Here is a 13,387-nt window from a genome sequence, read left to right as displayed (position 1 = left end):
TTTTTTTACCCGTTCTGGATCCTAAGTAGCATAACGACCTGCTGCGTCATAACCAGAGCCCCTTTTGCCACCACTTTTCAGAGTTCCTGAAGGGCCTTCACAGCTACCGTAGCGGTCCCAGGGCCCTCGAAGTCCCCACTGTACTTCACCCCTACAGGCAGTCCCCTACTTTGGCTGTCCAAACTCCTTAGACCAGGGGATGGAATTAATTTATTCACACACATTTTTTTGTTTACAATAACCTGCACTGGTCGAATGCCCTCTAACACTTCTCTGTTGCTGTTTATTCTCTTCTTGAATATCTGTACAGATTTTGGAAAAGGATCAAACAGTACCCCTGGTAAACTGTTCCACTCCTTCACACCCTTCCCAATGAATGAAAATTTACCCCAATCGCTTCTGCTAAAATTCCTTCTAATTTTATATTTGTGGTCAGTCCTGCCGATATAATTATTTTCCAACTGAAGCCTCTCACGGATATCTCCCCATGCTTCTTCTCCTGTATAGGCTCTATATAATCCTATAAGTCTAGTTTTCTCCCTTCTCTTACTTAAAGTTTCCCACCCAAGTTCCTTTAACATTTCTGATACACTACTCTTTCTCCTGAAATCCCCTGTTACAAATCTTGCTGCTTTCCTCTGCACACTATCTATTTCTTTTATTAGGTATTCTTGGTGAGGATCCCAAACACTGTTTGCATATTCTAATAATGGACGAACCATACTCAAGTAACTTTTTTCTTTTAATTCTTTGTTGCATCCTTTAAGTAGCCTCATTATAACATGTAATGATCTGTATGCTTTCCCAACAATGTCATCAAAATGACCCTTCCAGTCAAATTACTTTCAAATCTCACACCTAGGTATTTGCACTTGCCATCTTTTGGGATAACTACCTCATCCAAAGTATATTCAAATTCAGTTTTAAAGCTCCTGTTTGTAAAAGTTGTAACAGTTGATTTGCCTCCATTAACCTTCATATTATTTTCTTGAACCCATTGTTGGATACTTTCAAGGTCCCTTTGTAATTCTGAACAATCCTCAATGTTGTTTATTTCCCTATAAACAATTATGTCATCTGCATACAATCTTATTTTTGATGTTATATTGTTCCCTAAATCATTTGCGTATATTAAGAAAAGTAACGGACCGATTATACTACCCTGAGCAATTCCCTTCCAAACTTTCTCTTCCTGAGATACATTATTTCCTACTTTGACTTTCTGAACCCTTGAATTTAGAAATGCTTTTATCCAACGTGTAACCCTTACGTCCAATCCTATTCCCTCCAATTTCTTTAATAATATTCCATGTTCCACTCTATCAAAGGCTTTGGAAAGATCTATGGCTATGCAATCTAACTGACCTCCTGAATCCAACTGATCTGATATGTCCTGCTGAAATCCCACCAGTTGCGCCTCACAAGAAAATTTCTTTCTAAATCCATACTGGCTCTTCATGAACCAATTTTTATCATCACATATCCCTCTGATGTACTTCGATATTAAACTCTCCAGAATTTTACAAACTATACTGGTCAGGCTGATTGGTCTGTAGTTCTCTGGTTTCCTTTTATCACCCTTTCCTTTATAAATTGGTATTATTATAGATTCCTTCCATTCCTTTGGTATTACACTATTATTTATGACATAGTCAAAGAGAAATTTTAAATAAGGCACTATGTACCACCCCATTGTCTTTAATATCTCCCCAGTAATTTGATCACTTCCTGCTGCTTTTCTTTGCTGAAGCAGTTGGATTTCTCTGAAAATATCTTCGTTTGTGAATGAGAAGCTTCTTGTTTCCCTCTGTCTCTCTCCCTCTCTATCTTCTGTTTCGGTTTCCAACTCTTGACAATCATCTACCGAATCTCTAAATTCCCTACTAAGTAGGTTTGCTTTCTCAGTATCTGTTAAATAGTGTTCACCCCCTTCTCCCACCATTGTAGGAATTTGGATTCCTTTTCCTTTCTGATTCCTGATATATGAATACAGCTTTTTCCATTTCCCTTTGTGGTCATTACCCTCTTGAAGTATGCCATGCATATAATTCTCTTTTGCTTCCTTTTTCACTCTATTCAGTTCCCTCATTAGCTGTTTTCTAGTTTCTCTACTCTCTCTACCCTCTTTGATTTTCCTGTTTACTATTCTACATTTTCTTTTTAATTTTCTAATTTCCCTTGTATAATAAACAGGGTCTGAGGTCATTTTACCCTTCTTAACAGGTACAAATCTCTTCTCTCCTTCCCAAATAATTCCTTTAAATTTAGCCCAAAGTGTATCCACGTTACTCCCTTCACTTAACCAACAACTGAATTGTGATTTAAGGTAAGTCCCAAATTCATCAACTTTAGTTTTTCTGTACAATTCCTTGTCTTGTGTAACCCTCTTATTAAGCCTTTTTGGTACGAGTCCTACATCCATTATTACAGCCTTATGGTCTCCTATTCTTTCAATTACCTCAGTTTTATCAACAATTTCCCATGGTTTAACCAAGAATACATCTAGTAAGTTATTGAGACGAGTCGGTTCTTGTACTACTTGTGTAAATCCTCCCTCCCAAATTAACTTATTTGCCAGTTTCTGTTCATGGGCTTCACTTGCAGCTCCTTTCCATTCAACTTCAGGCAAATTTAGATCTCCCCCAATTATTACCATATCATTATTATTGTTTTTACGAGTATAATCTATTATTTTTTCAAAGATTTCCATGTCTCTTTCCTCTCTTCCAGGCCTGTATGTTCCTATAATTCCCACCTCCTTCATATTATCACAAACTAATTTTATCCCTAATATTTCATCCCTTTCATCGGTAAACCATTCATGTGAACAGTAAGTTTCCTTCGCCAGAATAAACACCCCCCCTCCCTTTTTATCTCCTCGGTCTCTACGATAGACTGTGTACCCTTCTGGAAATACTTCTCTATTACCCACCCCTTCTTTCAACCACGATTCCACTCCTATCACCACATCAGTCTCATAAGATTCCATCAATGTACCGAATTTTAATTGTTTATTTACTACACTTTGACAGTTTACCAAGAGCAATCTCAGACCCCCTTCCTCCCTAAAACTTGACTGTTGCAATTGTGTAACTTGAAATTCCTTACTATCCTGAGTTTCTTTTTCTAGTTGACTGAGCCAGCTTGAAGTACAGCTGGCTCTTTCTACTAGTTTTCCTGGTCAGTATTATAACTCAAGGGAGTTGCCTGTTTTACAGTACATATCTTAAGATTAATAAAATCTAGAACAATATTTGCTATCTTTCGTTTACCTGAATTGTTTAGATGGAGGCCATGTATTGTATAACAGTATCTCTCAAAACTGCTGCATTCAATAACCTGAGTATTCCGAAAATGTTTACAAATTTTAACAATATCTGTATTGACCTTGTCCACTTCAATGTTCACACACGAGTCTCTACTCAAATCATGCCTGTGGGGCACGTTCACTACAAAAACGTTAGTGTGGGTCAGCTTGCCTAGTGTATGTTTAAGTTGTGATCTTACATTCTTGGCGTCGTCGCGAGCTACGTCGTTCGTCCCACCGATAATAAGCACTGCATCACCGCTCCCAAAGTTCCTACTTGCTTCTTCTACGTTTTCCACAACACTGCTGATAGAAGCTCCTGGATATATTTCTCCGGTTGCTGCTATATTCTCGTCGTTAATCACTCCCGCAATTCCCCTTCCTTGGCTATCACCAAACACAGCTACCTTCGCTGACTTAGGCCTAACTGGGTCTTGAATCTGAATTCTAGGCCTAAATTTTAAACTCGGCACGGCAACGGATCGCGATGATTTGGTTTCACGCGCGCGATCACTTTCTTCCAGAATTAAATTATTTAGGGCAGAAAACCTATTTCTGATGTTTATTTCCGGAAATTCAGTTGTAGATTTCTTCTTAGCCGGCCATCCACGAACTACTTGACACCACGTGCTCGAGTTTGTTACTTGTACTGGTATATCACTCGAAGAATGGTCAGTCCCAAATTCTAGCGATCGCAGTCTTTCTTTTAATTCTTGATTTTCAACTTTAAGAGTCTCATTGTCCTTTTTTAGAATGTTTATAATTTCTAATGCACTTTTATATTCCTCATCGACTGTTTTCGGTGCTTCGTCAACGCCGTCCCCAACAACAACATTCCGAACACACTGTTCACTTGTCCCCGGACATTCCCGGCACTAAAAGCCATACGCCATTTCATTTCAGTGGTTCCCCAGCAAGGAAGACAGTATTATTTGGGCCTGCTTGACCAGGCTGCGCAAAATTGAACAACATCCAGGACACTGCCAATCAACTTTTTCTTGGTGTGCTATGCATCAAGCGAGAGAGAAGGTGATGTTATAATCTCTTTGGACAGAGATATGCTCCAGAAAGAAAAATCAACCCTGGACGCCGAACGGACCAAGAAAGAAAGAGATCAAGCTCGATAGCTGCAGTCGCTTAAGTGCGGCCAGTATCCAGTAATCGGGAGATAGTAGGTTCGAGCCCCACTGTCAGCAGCCCTGAAGATGGTTTTTTCCGTGGTTTCCCATTTTCACACCAGGCAAATGCCTGGGCTGTACCTTAATTAAGGCCACGGCCACTTCCTTCCAATTCCTAGGCATTTCCTATCCTATCGACGCCGTAAGACATATCTGTGTCGGCGCGACGTAAAGCAAATATCATCATCATCATCATCATCATCATCATCTGTTTACCCTCCAGGTTCGGTTTTTCCCTCGGACTTAGCGAGGGATCCCACCTCTACCGCCTCAAGGGCAGTGTCCTGGAGCTTCAGACTCTTGGTCGGGGGATACAACTGGGGAGTATGACCAGTACCTCGCCCAGGCGGCCTCACCTGCTATGCTGAACAGGGGCCTTGTGGAGGGATGGGAAGATTGGAAGGGATAGGCAAGGAAGATGGAAGGAAGCGGCCGTGGCCTTAAGTTAGGTACCATCCCGGCATTCGCCTGGAGGAGAAGTGGGAAACCACGGAAAACCACTTCGAGGATGGCTGAGGTGGGAATCGAACCCACCTCTACTCAGTTGACCTCCCGAGGCTGAGTAGACCCCGTTCCAGCCCTCGTACCACTTTTCAAATTTCGTGGCAGAGCCGGGAATCAAACTCGGGCCTCCGGGGGTGGCAGCTAATCACGCTAACCACTACACCACAGAGGCGGACAAAGCAAATATCAAAAAAATAAAATAAAAAATAAAGTAAGGAAGTAAGAAAGGAAGGAAGAAATATTTTACATGTCGACATCGCACCCTTCAAAAATCCGTCTACCTCAGCCGCGTCTGAACCCTAACAAAAGCCTTGTTTAGATAAATAGTGTTGCAGTCGATACTGGATTCCTGTAAGTTCAGCCTAACTGGAGCAACTTCACTTAAATTCGAACTGTCTCCTATGAAGATTTACGTATGTCAACTCGAAGAGTATTTTCCTTGTTGGCAATATAGTACAGATCCTTGTAGAATTGGAAAGATCGTATGGTCATGGTGACGCTATCCTGCTCCTGATCAGATGATGCCTTGTATTCATCAGTATATCCCCATACCGATAAGAACTAAGGACATGCACACATTTGTCACGTTCCAGTGTTTCCAGGGTGTGCCGTCCTGACTATCGTAGGGGGCCACATATTTCTGCAGTGAAACATCTATTGTAGGACCGTCTAGTGTGACACTGGGCTTTAAAACGTTGCCGCCCCCGGGTGGGCTCGAACCACCAACCTTTCGGTTAACAGCCGAACGCGCTAGCCGATTGCGCCACGGAGGCTACGTGCTAATGGCGTTAAGTATGATCAGTTCTAAACACGTATATTTTTATTTTGTTCTTTGCTTGTCTGTTGCTAGTCTAATGCTTATCATGCCTGAGGATAATAGACAGTTTGATGTCTTTGGAGTGTACAGATCGGGAAAGGGAAGCGCTGACGCTGGTTCAGAACTATTTGATAAGATAATCAGCTATGTGGGATACGACATGGGAAGAAATGTGATTATAGCGGCAGATCGAAATTTACCAAATATCAATTTGGAAGGTAATGCGAATGACAGGAAGCATGACAAACAAGTGAAAAATAAGTTAATATGGGAAGGACAGCTGATTCAGAAAGTGATGGAACCAACTAGAGCGAAGAATATATTGGACGTGGTGCTGGTAAAACTAGATGAGCTCTATAGAGAAACCGAAGTAATAGATGGTAATAGTGATCGCAGATAAAAATAAATGTGATAGAGTGGAAGGTCTTAAAAGTAGGACTATTAAGCGGTACAAAATGGCTAGTAGAACAGACATGAGGGAGTTTTTAAAAAGCAACTATTATCGGTAGAAAACGATAAATAAACATGAAAATAAACTCTGGGATAGCTTTAAAGGAATTGTTGAGGAATATTAAAAATAGGTTTGTACCTTTAAAGGTGGTAAGGAATGGTAAAGACTCACTTTATTATAACAGAGAAATAATGAGACTAGGGAGGTGCAGATTGTAATGAAATGGAGTTAGAAATGGCTGTGGAAGTAAGGAGAAATTGAAGGACCTTACTAGGAAATTGAATCTAGCAAAGATGTCAGCTAAGGATAACATGACGGCAAGCATAATTGGCAGTCATACTGTCCCCTCCAAATTTGGCCTATAATGAATATTTTACTATAAGTGGTAAATAGATGGCATCATTTTTTCGTTGAGTGTAATATGTTATAAGTTTATCCTGACCCAGTCGTGTCTTCGCGCAGAGAACCGGTTTGAACAGGTAGGGTGGACAGTGTATTGATTTTCCAATCGACCGTCTCGTCGGTAGTCATGTGACCAGCCAGGAATTTCTCAAGCCCGCTAGAATTGATAGCACGTGGCGAATGTTCTGGAAGGAATACGTTCTCGAATTTCGAGAACCTATCAGGTGAAAGTACGATGTCCATTTACGACGCAATGTAAGGCCACACCTTCAAGTGTAAATGCATAAATACCTGTGCTTTAGGAATAAACGTTCTCTCCTACTTCGACGCTCTTATCTTCGCTGATATTTCGACATGACTTTCTATGGCGACGTTCTCCGAGTGAAGTAGATTTTCGAGGACAAGTTACGTATTATTCTAAGATAATTTCCACGTGGTCGTGTGTGTGATCGCATTCTAAAAACCTTTAGTGTCACTTTCAGCTCTCATCGAGGCAAGAAAGAAGAGGACCTTTACATACTCAATTATCTCCACCAGGATGACTCACCCATCTTCTGGAAGAGCGACCTACGTGAATTTGGAAATGGACTTTGCTGTCAACATGCAGTGTTAAAAATGTAGGCACCATCTGACATGGGGGAGATAACGACTGGATGCAGATCGCCATGTAAACAGATCACCATGCGAGCAGATTCCTTCATCGTCGGCGAGATCTAATTTCATCAGAAATTTAAGGTCTTTTTTATAATAATTTTTGTGTTCACCTTAGTACAAGTAATACGGTCCTATTAATTGATGGTAGTATTTCTGATAGATTAGAGCATTTTGGCAATTTTTTCATTCTTTTTCTTAAAGGAGTCTTGGTAGTGTTGTCACATTGTGTATGAATGATTTTTTTGGACCCTATTACCGTAATGATGATAAATAGGGTTAAATGTGAGGTTTTGAGTTTCACAAATAGGAAAAGTCCTCTCAGTTTTAATTACTGCGTTGATGGGGTGAAAGTTCCTTATGGGGATCATTGTAAGCATCTAGGTGTTAATATAAGGAAAGATCTTTATTTTGGTAATCGCATAAATGGCATTGTAAATAAAGGGGACAGATCTCTGCATATGGTTGTGAGGGTGTTTAGTGGTTGTAGTAAGGATGTAAAGGAGAGGGCACATAAGTCTCTGGCAAGACCCAAACTAGAGTGCCCAAGAACAGACTGAAAAATAAACTTCGGGGATTTGAATACGAAATAGGAAAGGAAGACGAACACAGACCTTGTATTGAAAAATACAGCCTGCACGATATTTCTAATAATAATGGAATCAGGCTTATACATTTTGCTTCCTCGGAAAAAGTAGTAGTGGAAAGTACAAATTTTCTTTACAAGGACATACATAAAATGACAGGTAAGTCTCCAGATGGAAGTACTTTTAACCAAATTGACCACCTCCTAATAGATCCAAGACACTTCTTAAACTCGATGGATGATAGAAGTTATAGGGGAGCCAATATTGACTCTGACCACTAACTTGTGGTAGCAACTATTAGAAGCCGTATATCTAATGCAAGAAAGGTACATGGATCCAATGCAAGAAAGTTCAACAGTGCTCGGCTGAAGGAGCCCGAAACTACTCTCAAATATGCTACATGGCTTATTGAGGCCCTGACCGATTTGCCTAATATTGAGAGTATTGATGAAATCTGGAAAAATCTTAAAGACGCACTATTAAAATCTGCTATTGTCGTTTTAGGAAGGGAAGAGAAAGTCTGACACAACAATTGGTTTGATGAAGATCGTGCACGAGCAACAACCTTAAATGAAATGGTGTATGGCTTTTAGTGCCGGGAGTGTCCGAGGACACGTTCGGCTCGCCGGGTGCAGGTCTTTCTATTTGACTTTTTTAGGCGACCTGCGCATCAAGATAAGGATGAAATGATGATGAAGACAACACATACACCCAGTCCTCGTGCCAGAGAAATTAACCAATCATGCTTAAAATGCCCGACCCCACCGGAATCGAACCAGGTACCCCTGTGACCAAAGGCAAGCACGCTAACCATTTAGCCGTGGAGCCGGACAACAAACTTTAAAAAATGAAGCATACAAGAGAATGCAACAGAGGAACCACACCCGAAAAGCGGTGGTAGGGTATAGAACTTCCAGAAGAGAAGAAACGAGATTGCACAAGGAGAAGGAGAGACAGTATGAGAGGAAAGAAATGGAACGTTTGAAAGGGATGAATGATGTGAGACATTTCTATCAGAAGTTAAATAAAAGTCGTAAGGATTTCCAGCCTAGAACAAGTTTGTGTAGAGATAAAGATGGCACAATACTGCGCAGTGAGGAAGCAATACTAGAAAGAAGGGCCCAATATTTTGATGAACTGTTGAATGAAAGTCCAGGAGAAAACCAAGAAACCTTACCTCTTGTAAATACAAGAAAATCAGACATAGAAGTACCGATGCCTACTACAGAGGAAGTTCAACTTGGCATTAAGAAGATAAAGAATAACAATGCCTCGGGAATGGATTTAATATAATCAGAGCTCGGAAAAAATGCTGGAAAAGAATTTCTTTAACACTTTCACAAATTAGTGACTGAGATATGGGTAGCAGAAACAATCCCTAATGAATGGAACGTAGGTATCATCTTCCCGATACATAAGAAAGGTGATTATTATCCATTTCTTATAAAATATGTTCCAATATATTCTTTAGCGGATTGGTGTTTTACGTGGAAAGTGCGGTTGGTGACTATCAATGAGGATGTCGAAAAGGATGATCTACTATTGATCAGATCTTCACAATCCGTCACATACTTGAAAAATGTAAAGAATTTGGAATTTATACACACCATCTCTTCATTGACTTCAGATCAGCCGATGACAGCATTGATAGAAGTAATCCCTATGTAGCAATGGAAGAGTTTGAAATCAATAAGAAATTGATCGCCCATTTGAAAGCTACCTTGGATAGTGTTCGGGATAAAATTAAGATCCAGAATATGTTATCAAGTGCTGTAACGACCAAGAACGGAGTTAGGCAAAGAGATTCAGTATCATGTCTTTGTTCCATATAGCTTTAGAGGACGTTATTAGAGACGCGAGTATCAACACAAGGGGAATCATATTAGTGTATAAAAATCAGTTAAAATTTTGGCATATGCAGATGATATTGATTTAATCGTAAGAACACCAAGAGCATGGAAGGAAGCTTTCACACGCCTCGAGAATGCAGCAAGAAAGATGAATTTACAGATTAATGAAGGAAAAACTACGTACATTCCCGTAACCAAGAAAGTTAACCCTAGTAGGTCTACATTCAAAGAAATTGGCTCGTATAACTTTAATGTTGCGCGTAGCTTTACCTACCTTGGATGAGAAGTTAATTCCAAGAACGATGTTAGTTCTGAAATCCAAAAATTTATACTGTCTGCTAACAAGTGCTGTCATTGCCTCAGAATCATTTCAAGTCTTAGCTGCTGTTCAGGAAAGCTAAACTAAAGTCGTGATACATAAAGTTTTAGTAAAGCCTCTATTAACATATGGTGGTGAGACCTGGATACTCTCATAATCTAATGAAAGACAACGCGGTATGTTTGAAATAAGGATTTTGAGGCAATGTTTATGCCAGTGGAAGGAAATGGTTTCTGGAGATAAAGATATAATCATTAATTGTATCATTTATATAACGAACCAAACATTGTTAACTGTATACAGATCAGAAGGTCGGAGTGGGCAGGACATGTGCTGCGTGCTAATGACAGAATGATAAATAAGATATTTAAAACAGTGCCAGAAAGAATCAGGAAAGTTGGTAGACCAAAGTTAAGGTGGAAGGAAGGGGTGAGAGGGGGTGTAAAGATAATTGGAATCAAGAATTGGAGGAGCTGTGCACCTAAGCGAAAAGAATGGGAAAAACTTCTTCAGAAGGCCAAGCCCCAAAAGAGCTGTCGCGCCAGTGATGGAGATGAAATGTTTTAATTACTCATAAAGAATACAATATTGTCCCACACTGTATTTTCACTGTCTCTTCTCTTACTTTCTTTTTCTTTTATCGTTGATCTGTTTCTTCTTTGTCCACCCGGACTAGGAAAAGAGCATATCACGTATAAGCTGCATTATAAACTCAATGCTAGACAGGTTTTTCGCTTTCTCTGTTATTTCTACAATCTCTAATGATGATGATGCTTGTTGTTTAAAGGGGCCTAACATCGAAGGTCATCGGCCCTCCACACTCTCTGTTGCCGTTACCGTTATCATGAGAGATAAAGAGAGATATTAACAGGTTGTAAGTTTTAGAAGAACACAAGACGAATTAGAGTGAAATCAAAAGAATTTCGATTACACTAATAATATTGTTCGCCAGGTCCCTTCTTGGCAATTTCACGAATCATTGTCACTTGTCATGAAATAAATCAGCCTGAATATGAAGAATAAAGTGTTGGTACAATCACAAAGTCTCCATGCCTTGGGAATCAATGAGGCGAGGTAAAAATCCCCGACCCGGCCGTGAATCGTACCCGGGACCCCTCTTATTCAAGAACCTCTACGCTGACTATTCAGCCGAGAAGTCGAACTCCTAACAGAGATCAATGCGAGGTAACGTTATATGATGTAACGATACTGTGTATGATATTCTAATAAATATATTATGTACGTATTACTCGGTTATTAGGCCGTTGAGACCTTTCATATTCTTCTTTCTTAATCCGTTTACCCTTCAGGGTTAGCTTTTCCCTCGGACTCAGCGACGGATTCCACCTCCACCTCCTCGAAGGCAGTGTCCTGGAGCGTAAGATTTGGGTCGTGGATAAAACTTGGAAGGAGGACCAGGACCTCGCCCAGGTGGCCTAACCTGCTATGCGGAACAGGGGCTTGTGGAGGGATGGGGATACTGGAAGGGACAGGCAAAGATGAGGGAAGGAAACAGCCGTGGCCGTAAGTTAGGTACCATCCCGGCATTTGCCTGGAAGAGAAGTGGGAAACCACGAAAAACTGCTTCGAGGATGGTTGAGGTGGAAATCGAACCTCCACTCTACTCAGTTGAACACCCGAGACTGAATGGACCCTGTTCCAGCCATTGTTTCAGTTATTAAATTTCGCGGCAGAGCTGGGATTCGAACCCGGACCTCAGGGGGTGGCAGCTAATCACGCTAACAACTATACCACAGAGGCAGACACCTTTCATATTACGGGAAGAATATTGACTGACACCGTCATTGCATCACGGCAAATTTCAATTACGAAAACAACCTTTTGTAGCGTGAATATATCATTAATGGTCCGCCTCTGTGGTGTAGTGGTTTGTGTGATTAGCTGTCACCCCCTGAGGCACGGGCTCGATTCCCCGGCTCTGCCACGAAATTTGAAAAGTGGTACGAGGGCTGGAACGGTGTTCATTCAGCCTCGGGAGGTCAACTGAGTAGAGGTGGGTTCTATTCCCTCCTTAGCCATCCTGGAAGTGGTTTCCGGTGGTTTCCCACTTCTCCTCCAAGCAAATGAAGGGATGGTACCTAAGTTAAGGCCACAGGCACTTCCTTCCCTCTTCCTTGCCTCTACCTTCAAATTTTCCCATCCCCCACCAAGGCTCCTATTCAGCATAGCAGGTGAGGCCGCCTGGGCGAGGTACTCGTCATTCTCCCCAGTTGTATCCCCGACTCAATGTCTCACGCTACAGTACACTGTCCTTTATGCGGTAGATTTGGAATCCCTCCCTGAGTCCGAGGGAAAAACCAACTCTGGAGGGTAAGCAGATTAAGAAGAAGATATAGTATTAATAGAATATATAGAGGCTGAGTGGACCCCATTCCAGTCCTAGTACCTCTTTCTGAATTTCGTGGCTGAGCAGGGAATAGAACCCAGGTCTCTGGGGGAGAGAGGGTAGCAACTAATCACACTAACCAATATACCACAGATGCGGGCAGCACATATAAATATGAAATAATAAGAACGTACGCAGTTAGTAGTGATGCGCCCTAACGGCACCGCTTAGAAACGTTTTTTTTGCTATTATACTTTTATTATACTTCAAAAGCATCCTATGTGGTTCGACATAAAATGCTACACTCGACGAGGATGGGATTTGAACCCACGCGTGCAGAGCACATCGGATTAGCAGTCCAACGCCTTAACCACTCGGCCACCTCTTCGTGGCGCCGGCTATCAGCATCTCATTTACATACGGTATTAGTACCTACGGTTATTTTATTATTATTACTGATGCGCCCGGTCCTGATACACTACTGTGTATGTGTTCTAGAACGTGTCAGTACTGCTGTGTGATATGTAAGGTGTGTTTAGAGGCAGAACTGGTTTGTGAAAGTACGTCGGCCCCTCTATATTTTTTTTTCAATGATACCAGCATCCCTGAAAGTGGTCTGCTATCGCAAGTTTTAATTAAGTTACTAGAGGAATCGTCTGTGGTGTAGTATTTGGTGTGATTAGCTGCCATCCCCGGAGGCCCGGGCTCGATTCCCGTCTCTGCCACGAAATTTGAAAAGTGGTACGAGGGCTGGACCGGGGTCCACTCAGCCTCGGGAGGTCAACTGAGTACAGGTGGGTTCGATTCCCTACTCAGCCATCCTCGACGAGATTTTCTGTGTTTTTCCCAGTTCTTCCCCAGCCAAATGTCGGAATGGCACCGAACGTAAGGCTATGGCCGCATCCTTCCCTATCCCTTTCCATCTTCCCATCCCCCACAAGATGGGAATAGCAGGTGAGGCCGCCGAGGCAAGG

At 41.5% G+C, this 13,387-nt stretch overlaps 2 non-coding genes across 2 annotated transcripts; both read right to left on the bottom strand.

Annotated features, from left to right (window-relative positions):
* Window positions 1-5,688: 5,688 nt before the first annotated feature.
* On the bottom strand, window positions 5,689-5,762 carry TRNAN-GUU (transfer RNA asparagine (anticodon GUU)). The gene has a single exon. It is a non-coding gene; the product is annotated as a tRNA-Asn (tRNA).
* A 6,957-nt stretch (window positions 5,763-12,719) lies between these two features.
* On the bottom strand, window positions 12,720-12,801 carry TRNAS-GCU (transfer RNA serine (anticodon GCU)). Its single transcript has one exon. It is a non-coding gene; the product is annotated as a tRNA-Ser (tRNA).
* Window positions 12,802-13,387: the final 586 nt, after the last annotated feature.

This window comes from Anabrus simplex, chromosome 6 (genome assembly GCF_040414725.1).
Source record: "Anabrus simplex isolate iqAnaSimp1 chromosome 6, ASM4041472v1, whole genome shotgun sequence".
NCBI lineage: Eukaryota > Metazoa > Arthropoda > Insecta > Orthoptera > Tettigoniidae > Anabrus > Anabrus simplex.
This window is presented reverse-complemented; position numbering and strand designations above follow the sequence as displayed.